Source organism: Monodelphis domestica, chromosome 4 (assembly GCF_027887165.1).
Source record: "Monodelphis domestica isolate mMonDom1 chromosome 4, mMonDom1.pri, whole genome shotgun sequence".
Classification (NCBI taxonomy): Eukaryota; Metazoa; Chordata; class Mammalia; order Didelphimorphia; family Didelphidae; genus Monodelphis; species Monodelphis domestica.
The window spans coordinates 5,661,350-5,674,332 of NC_077230.1; the positions used below are offsets into that span (position 1 = coordinate 5,661,350).

The 12,983-nt window shown below is 36.3% G+C and overlaps 1 protein-coding gene across 1 annotated transcript in view; it reads right to left on the reverse strand.

The window, feature by feature from the left end:
- TMPRSS15 (transmembrane serine protease 15) overlaps positions 1-12,983 on the reverse strand; it is a 140,900-nt gene that overhangs the window by 85,482 nt on the left and 42,435 nt on the right. The gene's annotated exons all lie outside the window — the stretch shown is intronic.

Genomic DNA, 12,983 nt, shown 5'->3' on the forward strand with positions numbered 1-12,983 from the left:
ATTGTCTGAGGCCAGATTTGAACTCAGTCAGATAAAGTCTTCTGACTTCAGTCATGGTACTCTGTCCACTGTATCACCTAGCTGCCCTTTTCTCACTTGTAGGTTGCCCTATTCCCCACTCCACATTCAAATAGCTTTAGATCATAAACTGACATAAAATTACATAAACTAGTAAGGGCTAGCCTCTTTATCTTTTTTTTTTCCCCTTTCTAATAGATTCCTAATTTTCCTCGTATATCCCTCCATTTCTCTCATTTCCTTCTTCTCAGAGAATGACAATAGACCAAAACCATCCTGAATCCTTTAGCCTCTTTTACTTTTGTAGTGAGGATTTTAGGATTCTGAGAGGGCACTTTTTTCCTCTTCCTTTTACTACATATACATATATCCTAAAGTTTATATATATGTCATATAAAAACTTTCCTAAAGTTATATGTATATATCCTTTCATCATATAGTCTGATACAACAAATCAGATGTCATTTCCTCTCTATTTTTCTCTTGACTCCTAAATCTATATTTTAAAAAAATCTATTCAGCTTCAGAACAGTTAAGAGACTATAGATGAAGTAAAAATGCCTAAACTATGGTGGTGGCTCTATAGGTAGAGAGAAGGGGATATATGCAAGAGCTATTGACAAGGATAGAAAGGATGGTATTTGGCAAACGACACATCTTGTAAGTCAAAGGGCAGAATTAGGAATGATGCTGAACTTGCTATTCTCACTAATTAGGACGATGGGGCCCTCTACGGTAAGAGAGAAATTCAGAAGAGAAGAGTTTTAGTGGGGAAAGATAACTCATTCTATTTTGGACATGTTGCCTTTACAATGTCTATGGTACTTCAAGTCAGAAAGGTCCAAGAGGCACATGGAGATGGAGTGCTCTACTTCAGGGGAGAAACATTGAGTGGTTACGTCTCAGGACTGACCTGAGAATTCTCTGTATAAAGTTGACCAAGAGAGTCCGTAAAGCCAGAAAAGATAAAAGGACCTGAGACAGAACTTTGAGAGACACCAAAAGTTAGTGTGTATGTGTGTGTGTGTGTGTGTGTGGGACATGTAGAAGAAGCATCAAATAAGACTAAAAAGGAGTTCTCAGAAGGGACAGGGAAAGGTAGTGAACCAGGACAGATTAGTGCCATGAAAACAAAGGAAAAAAAGAATATCTAGGAGGAGATGGAAAATAATGATTGAATATTTATGAAAATATAAACTCAAATTAATTTTTGCTCTAATTCAAAACCAAAACATCACTGCCATCTACTGGGGATTAAAAGATGATTTTAAAATATATTAAAAATTTTCCTTATATCCCCTCCAGTTTGGGAGACTTGAAACATCTGGGAAAACAGAAATTTCTATGTCCACAAATCTATGTAAGTAGAACAAAATGTCTATCCAAAACATTTATGATCTCTTTGTAATATTTTCAGTGCTAGATGTCTGAGCAAAAGTAGAATTAAACATATTTAAGAAATATGTATTAGAGGAAGTTTTCTAATTCCTGGTTTGCCAAAATGGTTTTAATTAAAGACTAAAGACACCATTCAAATTTGAATAATAAAAGAACAACTGGCATTTAAAAGATCATCATTGTATATATAGGACATACATTTTTCAAAATTAGTATATTGATTGGAATTGCCGATAACCCCCCCATAAAACAGAAGTGGTAGTTACCTTCTCTCAACTACTATGGCATCTTTCTCAAAGCTCTTTTCTTAGTTAATAGATTTTTCCATACTTATTATGGGGCTATTTTAGCATGGAATTAGTAAGGAAATAGACCATTGGGCTGGAAGTAGTATTGTCAATAGATCCAAAACATGCTTTTAAACCAAATTTCAGATTTTGATGTGATCTTTATTGCCAAGTATTAAATATGGTGTCAAGGAGCCCGGACTTGGGTTCATGATGCTTGCCGCAGATCTACTACTAACTAGCTGCAAGCCACGGATCAGCTCCCATGGAATTCGTTTTCTCTCTTTCAAAGTGAGGGAGGTGGTATAAAGCAGATCCAGAGTCAGGACTGTGGAAGACACCTAGTCCAGTCATGGATTCCTTTGATGGTCCATATATACTTTTCTTGGAATGATGTTTTAAGACATATACCACTGAAGTACATAGGAAACTAAATGTATTGAAAAATCAACATGTTAAAGACAAAATGAGTTCCTAGACTTCAGCTTGGGTATCCTTCCTCTAGTCTAAGCCTTTCCCTTCAGGGATGAAGAAAACTGAGCCCCTGGAAGAGGTCAAGTGACTTGCCTCGGGTTACAGTATCTGTGGCAGGATCCCATCCCAGGGCTTTCTGACTCCAAGCTCAGTGCTTTTGCTATCCACTCACAGCATCGCTATCTCCTAAAAGTCACTGAAATCTGGAACAAGGATTTCTGTTTACTCCAGAGTAAATTCTTTTGCTTTTAATCACATCATTCCAGGCATGTTGCTAGACACTAAGGATAGAATTACAGTGAATGAACAATCCATCTTCACGAGGAATTTCCATTCTAATGGGGGACACAGCAAGGAATTCTATTAGTGGATGCTGTTTAAATATCAAGCGAATAAGTATAAGTAAACGAAAGGCATTAAGTATAAGTCATTTGAAAGGGAGAACACCAAGAGCTGAGGGGACATTTCATACCTTTCAGACATCTAGAGGAACTGGCAAAAAAGAAACGCTTAGGCTCTAACCAAGAACAGCCAGCTTTCTAGTATACATTTCTTTTTAAACCATTTCCACTTGACGTGTTCTTGCCCAGACCCCTGGTGGATGACCTGATGCACTGAACGAATCATGAGAGTTTGGAGAGGAGTGGAAGACGGACAATGTGCATGTGGAGATGAAATGGAGCGTCAAAGGAGGAGATAGCAGAGGCTGAGATCAAGATAAAAAAGAAGAAGTAGCTCCTGCATTTTTAATACTACAAATACAGGGACTCGCTGTAACTCTAGCGAAGATGGAGAGTGGATTTCCTTTCTAGAGAGAGACCACTTGCCTAGCGGCACTCATCTGGGAAATCAGAATTCTTAGAAGGAGCTGCGCCAGACTTCTACAAGCATCTGAGCCCCCGTGTAACAGTTTGTTCATTCCTTCTGGATACAAAAGCTGTAACAACCACAAAGTGAGTTACCTCAAGGGGGAACCATTTTGCTTCCATTAGCAAGCACATAGAACAGGGATTCGGAAGAAAGCCACCCTCCAAAAGGAAGCCACCTAGTGCTTAGATACAGAAGATTATTTACCTTTTCATACTTTGGTTCAATGACAAAAATCATTCATTCTGTACATTTCTATTAAATAGTCTGGAGAACTTTGATACAGTGGTTGAAAGAATACTGAATCTACAAGAATAGTTGTGGGATAACCACTTAACCCAGGGACATTTTTATCTGAACTACACTGCAACCAAAGATTAGAAGAATGAAATGAATAATGACCAACAGTGACAATTATAATGATTTTATTATAATAATGAACTCCATAAAATGGGAGCAAGAGGAATAGCAATGACAGTTATACTATAACTATATAGCTTCAGCTCTAAACCAAATGTAGGACGTATATTCTTTTTCTACTTCTAAACCAATAGTAATTAAAAAAAGAAATAAAGGTTGGATTCATTTTCTTCAATTAGTTTCATGCTGTCAAGCTCTTGATCTAAGTCTAACACTAATCCTATGTTTAGTGCAATCTATCTGTCTAGATTTTTCATGATGTAACATTATGAGGTGCTAAAAGCCAGTTTAACTGGTATGGCTCCATCCTCCCCTCTATCATGCCGTGTCCCCCTCCTCAGTGTGTGTGTGTGTGCGTGTGTGTGTGTGTGTGTGTGTGTGTGTGTGTGTGTGTGTGCACATCCAGATCCTGACACTACACACTCCCCCTTTCTTGAAAAGTTGAAACAGAGCTCAGGTCCTTGTGTACTTGCCCCTTATTCTTCCCTTTTCATCAGATAATTTGGAAAATAGCCTCATTTCCCTGATCTTGGGCATTCTGTTATCTACCAGGCAGCTGATCAGGCAGCTCTTTGTCTCAAACTCATCTATAAGTTTGAGCACTGGAGGGATGGGAGCCTTCAATCAGAGTGTGAAAGCTATTTCCCAGCCCCACATCCATCTGAAGCCACCCCACTGTGTGCTGGTCTTGGCAAGGGGATGGAAGCAATAACACATTGGAATTGTTCCCTGTTGGCATCTGTTCTCTTCCTCCTCTTATGAGTAGTGATAAAATCGTGTTAACTGCTCTTCCTGCTTATCTCTGCTGCTCTCCATCTGAACAGTATAGTTAACTGAGTGAGAAAAGGGGGAGAGATGAAGTCAGAAGATCTGAGTTCTAGTGCCTGCTCTTCTAGAAACTTGCTCGGCTAATCAATATGCTGCATCTAGTTTCCAATGTATAAAATAAAGATAATCTTTTACCTTCCTTCCCCCACATCATGGATAAAAAGAAATGTTGTACATGAAAAACCTTGAAAACCTTTTAGGTTTTTTCCCCAGTTTTAATGGAGAGATACTAATTCACAAACTGACCTTTGGTGGTTGGAGGATTGCTAGTTGTAAGTCTGTCAGGATCTGTTCAAGGTAAAAAAGAAATAATTTTATTTAAATGTTGATAACATTCAATAGCTATTATGCAACCTCTCCTCTTCTGTACTGGACACTGTAAATCTGTTGTTCAGCCACTTTCAGTTGTGTTTGACTCTGGGTGATCCCATTTGCAGTTTTGTTGGCCCAGCTACTGGTTTGCCATTCCTCCTCCATTTCTATCCTTCTCTCATTTTATAGATTAGGAACTGAAGGAGATGGTATTAAGTGACTTGTCCAGGGCCACACAGCTCACAAGTGTCTAGGATGGATAATTCTTCCTGATTTCAGTCCTAGCTGTTCCCAATGCCAATATATTGATTGTTCTATTGTTCTATCATCAGGAAGGAAAGCCTGGCATAGTGTAAAGAGACCTAAAGAGAAAATCAGGAGACCTGGGTTCTAAGTCTTGTTCTCCCAATACCTAGCTTGTGACCTAGAACAAGTCTGTTAACTTGTCTAGACGATGTTTTTATTTGAAAAATAAGATACTTGGATAAGATGGTTGTATATGCTTTACTACTTAAGAATCCAAACCCAAAATGTTTAGCATCATCACTTAGTAAGGATTTATTCACTTTGAATTTTGCCATTGTAAATATAGGTAAATATCTATCCAGGCTTATTTATTATTAGTGAGTCAGTTTTTTTATTTAACCAGAAACTTTATTACATGAGAGCTCCCCTAGAAGGGGTGGAAAACAGAATCAGAATATTTGATTTTAAGAGTTTGTGGAGCTGGGTGAGATCAATGAACCATTTTGAGCCTCAGATAAGTGAACAATCTATGTCTAGAGTTTTTGAATGAAGAAGGTGCTTTGTAGAGTCTTACAGTTGATATTTCAATGTGAAAAAAGCTGATTCCCAATAGAAATCCCAGAAGATTTTTGGCAAAAAAATAAAGAAAACAAAATAGAAAGAGAAATAACCTCCTGAACTTGACAAAAATGTGGCCGAGACTTGCAGAAAAGTCATACCAAGAAAGTGGGCATTAACTCAGGAAAATGGTATCTGTGGCAGAGAGAGCAGTTAAGATAGACAAGTTCATGCAAAATCCTACAAATTGTCCTGAAGCTCCATGAATGAGTGCTTAAAGCCAGCATGAACGCCAGTAATCAGGAACCTAAAGGCTGTCCTTGGATAACTACCTACGAAGACAGGTCTTGATTGGGCCCCCTCAATGCTCTGAGAGTCACCACAAGAATCTCTACAGAGTCAGCACCTGAGTACAATGCCAGGGTAGGGCAGGATTCCAGCCTAATCTCCAGTATCCTACCTTACCCACGATGTCAGAACACAGGGCAGAACCAGCTCCTGATTAGGGATCATGCAAGGAAAAGAGAGAAATGAGACTAGGCCGGAGGATGCAGTGGATGACCAGACTACTCGGAAGATAGGAATTGAGGGAGAAGGTGAGGCCTACTCATACCAGACAGATTGGCAATAACGGCAACTGGGACTACAGAGTGGCCCGATCCAAACAAGGGCTCCCCATCTCAACTGAGACTGTTAAGGGGAGCTAGAAGAACAAAATTTCCATCTCTGAACCTAATATTATGACTAAAACAAACACTGAATACCAGGAAGAAATTTTGTGCATTAAGAGAAACCCAAGAGATTAATGTAAAAGAAGAAAGAAATTCCACACATTCTGGACCAGGTCTAGCTCAGACTGGTTTAGAGACTAAAACTCAGGATCGAAATGTGATGTGATACTTACATATCCCAAAATGTACATAAAAACTCAACTTAGAATGTTTTAAAAGGGTACCATTTCTATTTAGTAATCAGAATAAAATCTATTCTCCACCATCTCTACATCTACTGTAGCAAAGGCAACGCTTGGTCAGAAAAGCAAACCCACAATGAGAATTCTGCTAAGCCTCTGGAACAAAGTTCAAATAGCATGAAAGCCAAAGCTATGATTCTGGACCACATCCTTTCTACTCTCTACTTGTTATATAATGAAAATCTAAAAATGGAGTCCTATAGACTTAATGGAAAACCACTCTAGACTGAATAAAACAAATGATGTTTCTACCATGTCCTATCATGTGGTAGGAATGACTTAGTAGCCTTCTATACCATTCCTAAAACGTGAAAACAATTCCAATTTCAGGTAAAATCCTAGCATAAACAGAACTAGAGGAGGAACTTAATACAAATAATAGTATAAGCAGAGCAAAAGGTCTTTTAAAAATGACAATCCATGAAGTGAGGAATGGTTTATAATGGATCTACTAATTTAAAATGACAACGATAAAATGGAGTAACACCAGGAACACGAGGGCCATCATTCCAGTGATGATACTTAGATAAAAAATAATAAGTCTCTTGTATGCAATCCCTTCTGGAGTCTAATCTGATACCAGGATTTTCTTGGATTGATACACACACATATATATGCGTATATATATATATATTTCATATATATATATATATATTCAATGTATACACTAGGACGTTGCATGCTGGGGGCTAAGATGGTACCACAAAGGATGCTCCACTGACCTGAACCCTCCACACAACCCCAACAAGAAGAGAATTCAGCTCGAAACAAAGGAAAACAAGAAGAATGCAGCTCATCAGGGTAAGAAGAAAGAGCAGCCCATGGAGAACAGGATCTGTGAAAACTGGCAAAACATGGGCCAACACACAGTTATGGGGTTAAAGGCAATGATACAGAAGAGCAGGACCGAGCCTAGCTTGAGCCACTCAGCAGGGGTAATGAAGGCAGAGAGGAAGAACAAAGTACTTTCCTGTGGCAGCAGAGTGCCTAAGGCAGAACAGGGACCAGCTAAGCCCAAGCTACCTGGGTAGTGAAGGTAAAGCAGGCACCAGACCAACATATCTCTGCAAAGCAGCAGAATAGGGACCAGCCCAGCCCACCAGACAACAGAGGAACTGGCAGCAGGGTGAGAAGAATATAGCTGGACAAAACAACTGTAAGCCAGCAGGACCACCCCCTCAACCCATACACCATGGGAAAACAAAGGCAGCCAAGCCTACCCCAAGTATCAGAGAAGAATACTCTGCAATCTTAGAACAGTGCTTCCTCTATCCCAGGAGCAGAAAAGAACCTCAACATGGGAAAAAATAACTAGGAAAATGAGCAAAATACAAAGGAAAAAATCATTGGTTAAAAAAAGGAAAGAAAAAACCAAAATACCATTATCAAAAATGACAACAGTGGCATCACAACCAACGAGGAAGAAATTAAAGCTATTATTCAGTGTTATTTTGCCCAACTATATGTCAATAAATCTGACAACCCAAGTGAAATAGATGAATATTTACAAAAATGTAAACTACTCAGATTAATAAAGAAATAGAATACTTAAACAACCCCATTACAGAAAAAGAAATTGAACAAAATATTTAAGAATTCCCTAAGAAAAAGGTTAGATGGATTCACAAATGGATTCTACCAAATACTTAAAGAATAACTAACTCCAGTGCTACATAAAGTATTTGGAAAGATAGAAGAATACATCTTTCCAAATTCATTTTAATATACAAATATAGTACAGATATTAAACTAGAAGAACTAAAACAGAAAGAAAACTATAGACCAATCTCCCTAATGAACATTGATGTGAAAATCTTAAATAAAATACTAACAAGGAAATTACATCATTATATCACAAATATCTTACAACATGACCAGATGGGTTTTATAACATGGGATTTTGGATTTAAGGAATGTGGGGATTTTAAGAAAACTATCAGCACAATTGGCCATATCAATAATAAAACCAACAGAAACAATAAGATTATCTCAATAGATGTAGAGAAAGCTTCTGAGAAAACAATACCCATTCCTTATAAAAAACATTAGGAAACATTGGAATAAATGGGGATTTCTTTAAAGTGATAAATGATATCTGTCTAAAACCATCAGCAAGCATTGCCTGGAGTGGAATTTGTAATGTAACTAATATAACTAGAAGCCTTCCCAATAAGATTAGGAGTGAAGTAACGCTGCCTATTGTCACCACTACTATTTAATATTGTACTAGAAACACTAGCTAAAGCAATAAGAGCAGAAAAATTAATAAAAGAATTTAGAATAGGCACTGAGGAAACAAAGTTATCATTTTTTTGCAGATTCTATGGTATAGGAAGAAACCCAGGAAATCAACAACAAAGCCTAATAGAAATAATCAACAACTTCAGTAAAATTACAAGATACAAAATAAACCCACATTAATCATTAGTGTTTTCATTTACCACCAACAAAGTTCAACAGCAAGAGATAGAAAAATAAATTCCATTAAAATTAACTGTAGACTATATAAAATACCTGAGGGCATATCTACTGAAACAAATCCAGCAATTATAAGAAAACAATTACAAAATACTTCACACAAATAAATTAGACCTAAATAATTGGAAAATCACTACGTGCTCATGAATAGGTAAAACCAACATAATAAACATTACAGTCATACCCAAATTAATTTACCTATTCAGCAACATACTAATTGAACTACCCAAAAATTATTTCAAAGAACTAGAAAAAATAACAAGTTCATCTGGAAGAACAAAAGGCCAAGAATATCAAGACAATTAATGGAAAAAGAACTATGAAGGAAGGAACTGTACCAGATCTCAAACTATACTATAAAGTGGTGGTGTTCAAAATAGTCTGGAACCAGCTAAGAAATAGAACAGTGGATCAATGGAATAGGTAAGCAACACATAGTAGCTAATGAGCAGAGTACCCTAATGTCTGTTAAACCCAAATATCTAAGCTATTGAGGAAAGAACTATTTGATGAAAACTGCTGGGAAAACTAGAAAATAGTAAGGCAGAAATGAAGGATAGACCAACATTTCGTATTATACACAAAGATAAAGTCAAAATGGATACTTGATCTAGAAATAAAGGGTGATAATATAAACAAATTAGGAAAACACGAAAACGTTTGCCTGTAAGACTTAAGAATAAGGGAAGAATTCATGACCAAATAAGATTGGGAACAATATGAAAAATAAAATGGGTGATTTTGATTACATTAAATTTTAAAAGTTTTATATAAACAAAACCTATGCTACAAGATTAGAAGGGAGATAACAAATCGGGGGGGGGGGGGAATTATAGCAAGTGTCTCTGACAAAGGTTTCATTTCTCAAATAGATAAATGAGTCAAATTGATAAGAATACAAAGCCCTCCACACATGATAAATGGTCAAAGGATATAAATATACAGTTAGGGGAGAAAGAATTTAAAATTATGTTCTGTCATATAAAAATACTCTAAATCACTATTGATTAGAGCAGTGCAAATTAAAACAACTTTTAGATACTACCTCCCACCTATCAGATTGCCTAATATGACCAAAAAGGAAAATGATATATATTGGAGGGCATGTGGGAAAATCAGGACACTAATGCATTGTTGGAGAACTGTGAATTGATTACAACCAATCTGGAAAGCAAATTGGAGCTACACTCAAAGAACCATAAAATTATGCATACTCTTTAACCCAGAAACCATATTGGGTCTGTATCCAAAGATAAGGGTAAAGGACTTTTCTGTACAAAACATCTTTAGCAGCATTTTTTTGTAGTGGCAAAGAATTGGAAACTGAAGGGATATCTATCAGTTGGGAAATGATTGAACAAGTTGTGTCAAATGGTTGTAATAGAATATTATTATGCCACAAGAAATTACAAACAAAATGAGTTTAGAAAAACTTGAAAACATTTATATGAATTAATGGAAAGTAAAGTCAACAGAAGCAGGTGTATATAGTAACAAAAATATTGTATAATCAACTGTGAAGGACTAAGTAATATTATCAATGAAGCAAATTTCCAAGATAACCACAAGGGACTCAGGATGAAAAATACTATCCACAGCCAAAAAAGAGACTATTGGAGTCTGACTGCAGATCAAAGCATACCATCTTCCATTTTATTTCCTTTATGAGTTTTTTTAATTGTATGTATGATATGTATCACCTGTCACCTCATGAGCAATATAGAAATGTGTATTGCATAAAGTGCAGGTATAATCTATATAAAGCTATTTATCACCTCAGAGAGGGTAAAGGGGAGGGAAGAAGAAAATCTGAATTATAAATTATCAAAAAACAATTGTAAAAATTATTTCTACATGTAATTGAAAAAATATAAAAAGTAAAAAATAGATATATACACCTGGCCAACCCACCAAAACCTCCCCCTCTCTGGGAGAATCATCAGGGAAATGACTTCAAATGACTTCAGAGTTTTGTCCTTTTGGTTGCCTCAACTGAGGGCTGTTACAGTAGGAGGAAGGACCTCAGAGTCTAATGAATGGGGAGGTCCTGGAGCCCTGTGGTAAGAGGGACCTTCAGGCAGAAGATGGCATCAGAATAATACTAGAGTCCCTTGAGGAAGAAACCTGGTATTGGCCACAATACTCAAAATATGCAGGACCTACCCATGTTATTCAATAGCTGAGCCTAAGCCTAGCTTAACCTTGATGCTGAGGTTGAAACAAGGGAACAAAGGAAAACTGAATACCATGAGAAAATAACTTGTTTTGAGAGGAGTCCAGGTGGTAAAGAGAAAAAAGTTGTAGACAGTTGTCGTGGACACAAGGATTATAAGAGTACTTAGAAAAAATGAAGTAAGAAATAAAAAATGGAATATTAGGTAATAAAAACTGGCAATACTTTAGAACCTATGGTGGAAAATCTCACCCTGGAGTACTTGGAAAATGAGAATGAATTAAACAGAAAAACAATGACTCAATGAAACACCAAGAAATAATAAAACAAAACCAAAAGATCGAAAAACAGAAGAAAATATAAGGAATATTTTATCCAAAACATATGGAAAGAAGATGGAGAGACAATCTAACACCGAAGAAAAACAACTGCTTGAATACATGGATCTAAGGGATATGGCTGGGGATGGAGACTCTAAATGAACATTCTAGTGCAAACATCAACAACATAGAAATAGGTTGTGATCAAGGTCACAAGTAATACCCAATGAAATTGCGCATGGGCTGTGGGAAGGGTGGGTGGAGGGGAGGGAAATAATGTGATTATTGTAACCAAGGAATAATGTTCTAAATTGACTAAATAAACTAATTCAAATTTAAAAAAAATAATTATTGGACTGCCTGAAAATCCTGATGTCACCCCTGCAAAAAAAAAAGTCTAGACAGTAATTTGTAAGACATTTAAAAGACAATTATTGAGAACTTTTAGAAATCAAAGTGAAAATGGAATATAGTAGTAACCTTCTAAAAATAACCTTCAAAATGAAAACTTTAGGAAACATTATATTCAAAATCAACAGCATCTAGGTCATAGAAAAAAAACAAAACAAGCCCCATCACACTCTCACACCACCACTCCAAAAAAGGACAAATCAAATATTAAGGGACCAGAGTAAAACACACGTAAGACTTGGTAGTTGCTATTGTAAAGGAAATAACAGCTTGAAATATGATACTCTGAAAGATGAAACATAAAGGCTTACTACCAAGGATAACATATCCAGGAAAACTGAATAGGAGCGATCTTCCAGAGGAAAAGACGAACCCTTAATGGAACAGAAAACTTCTAGGCATTCCCAATAACAAAGCAGAGTAGACTTTTAAAACAAAAATATAAATCCCAAGAGAAATGTAGAAAGGTGTATTTTTTAAAAATGTTGATATGTGGGGCAATATGTCCATCAGAACCCTAATGTCTTTAAGAGTTGGAGAGAAGGGTAAAAACAACAGAGGGCCAATTTAGTTTTGTTCTGTCTTTATGATTTTAAGAAAAGACAAAAAGGAGAGGAAACAAGTCATTTCATTTGTAGACAAAAAGTATCAGGCAAACTACTTTCTTTATAAAAAGGAAGGTGGAAGCAAAGGGACAAAAAAATGCAAAAGGACATGGAATAAAAACGTGGGGAACAATTAAGAATTTTGGATAAGTGCAGTAAGTACAGACATGACATAAAAGATGAACAGGGGAATCACATTATGATTAAGATCATATATAATGAATCAATAGTACCCTTAATATTACATTGCCAATTAGCATATCATCTACATCCTAAGTGGGGGATCAAAAGTGAAGAAAGAAAGAAATAGGAAAACCATAATTTTGAAGCTTATAACGCACCCCTTTGACATATAAACAAATTTAAGCAAAAGATAAACAAGAAGAAAATTAAGGAGCTGGATATAATTTTAGGAAAGAAAGAGATGATAGACCTCTGGTGATTTCTGAATAGAAAGACACTTGCAAATTCTCAGTTATAAGTAGCTGCTTTGCAAAAATTGATCATGTATTGGGACATATTCACAAAAACACAGAAAAGAAGAAATACTTAACACATAATTTACTGAAAAAAAGTATATTCAAAAAGGAGCCATAACAAAATAAGTCAAATAAT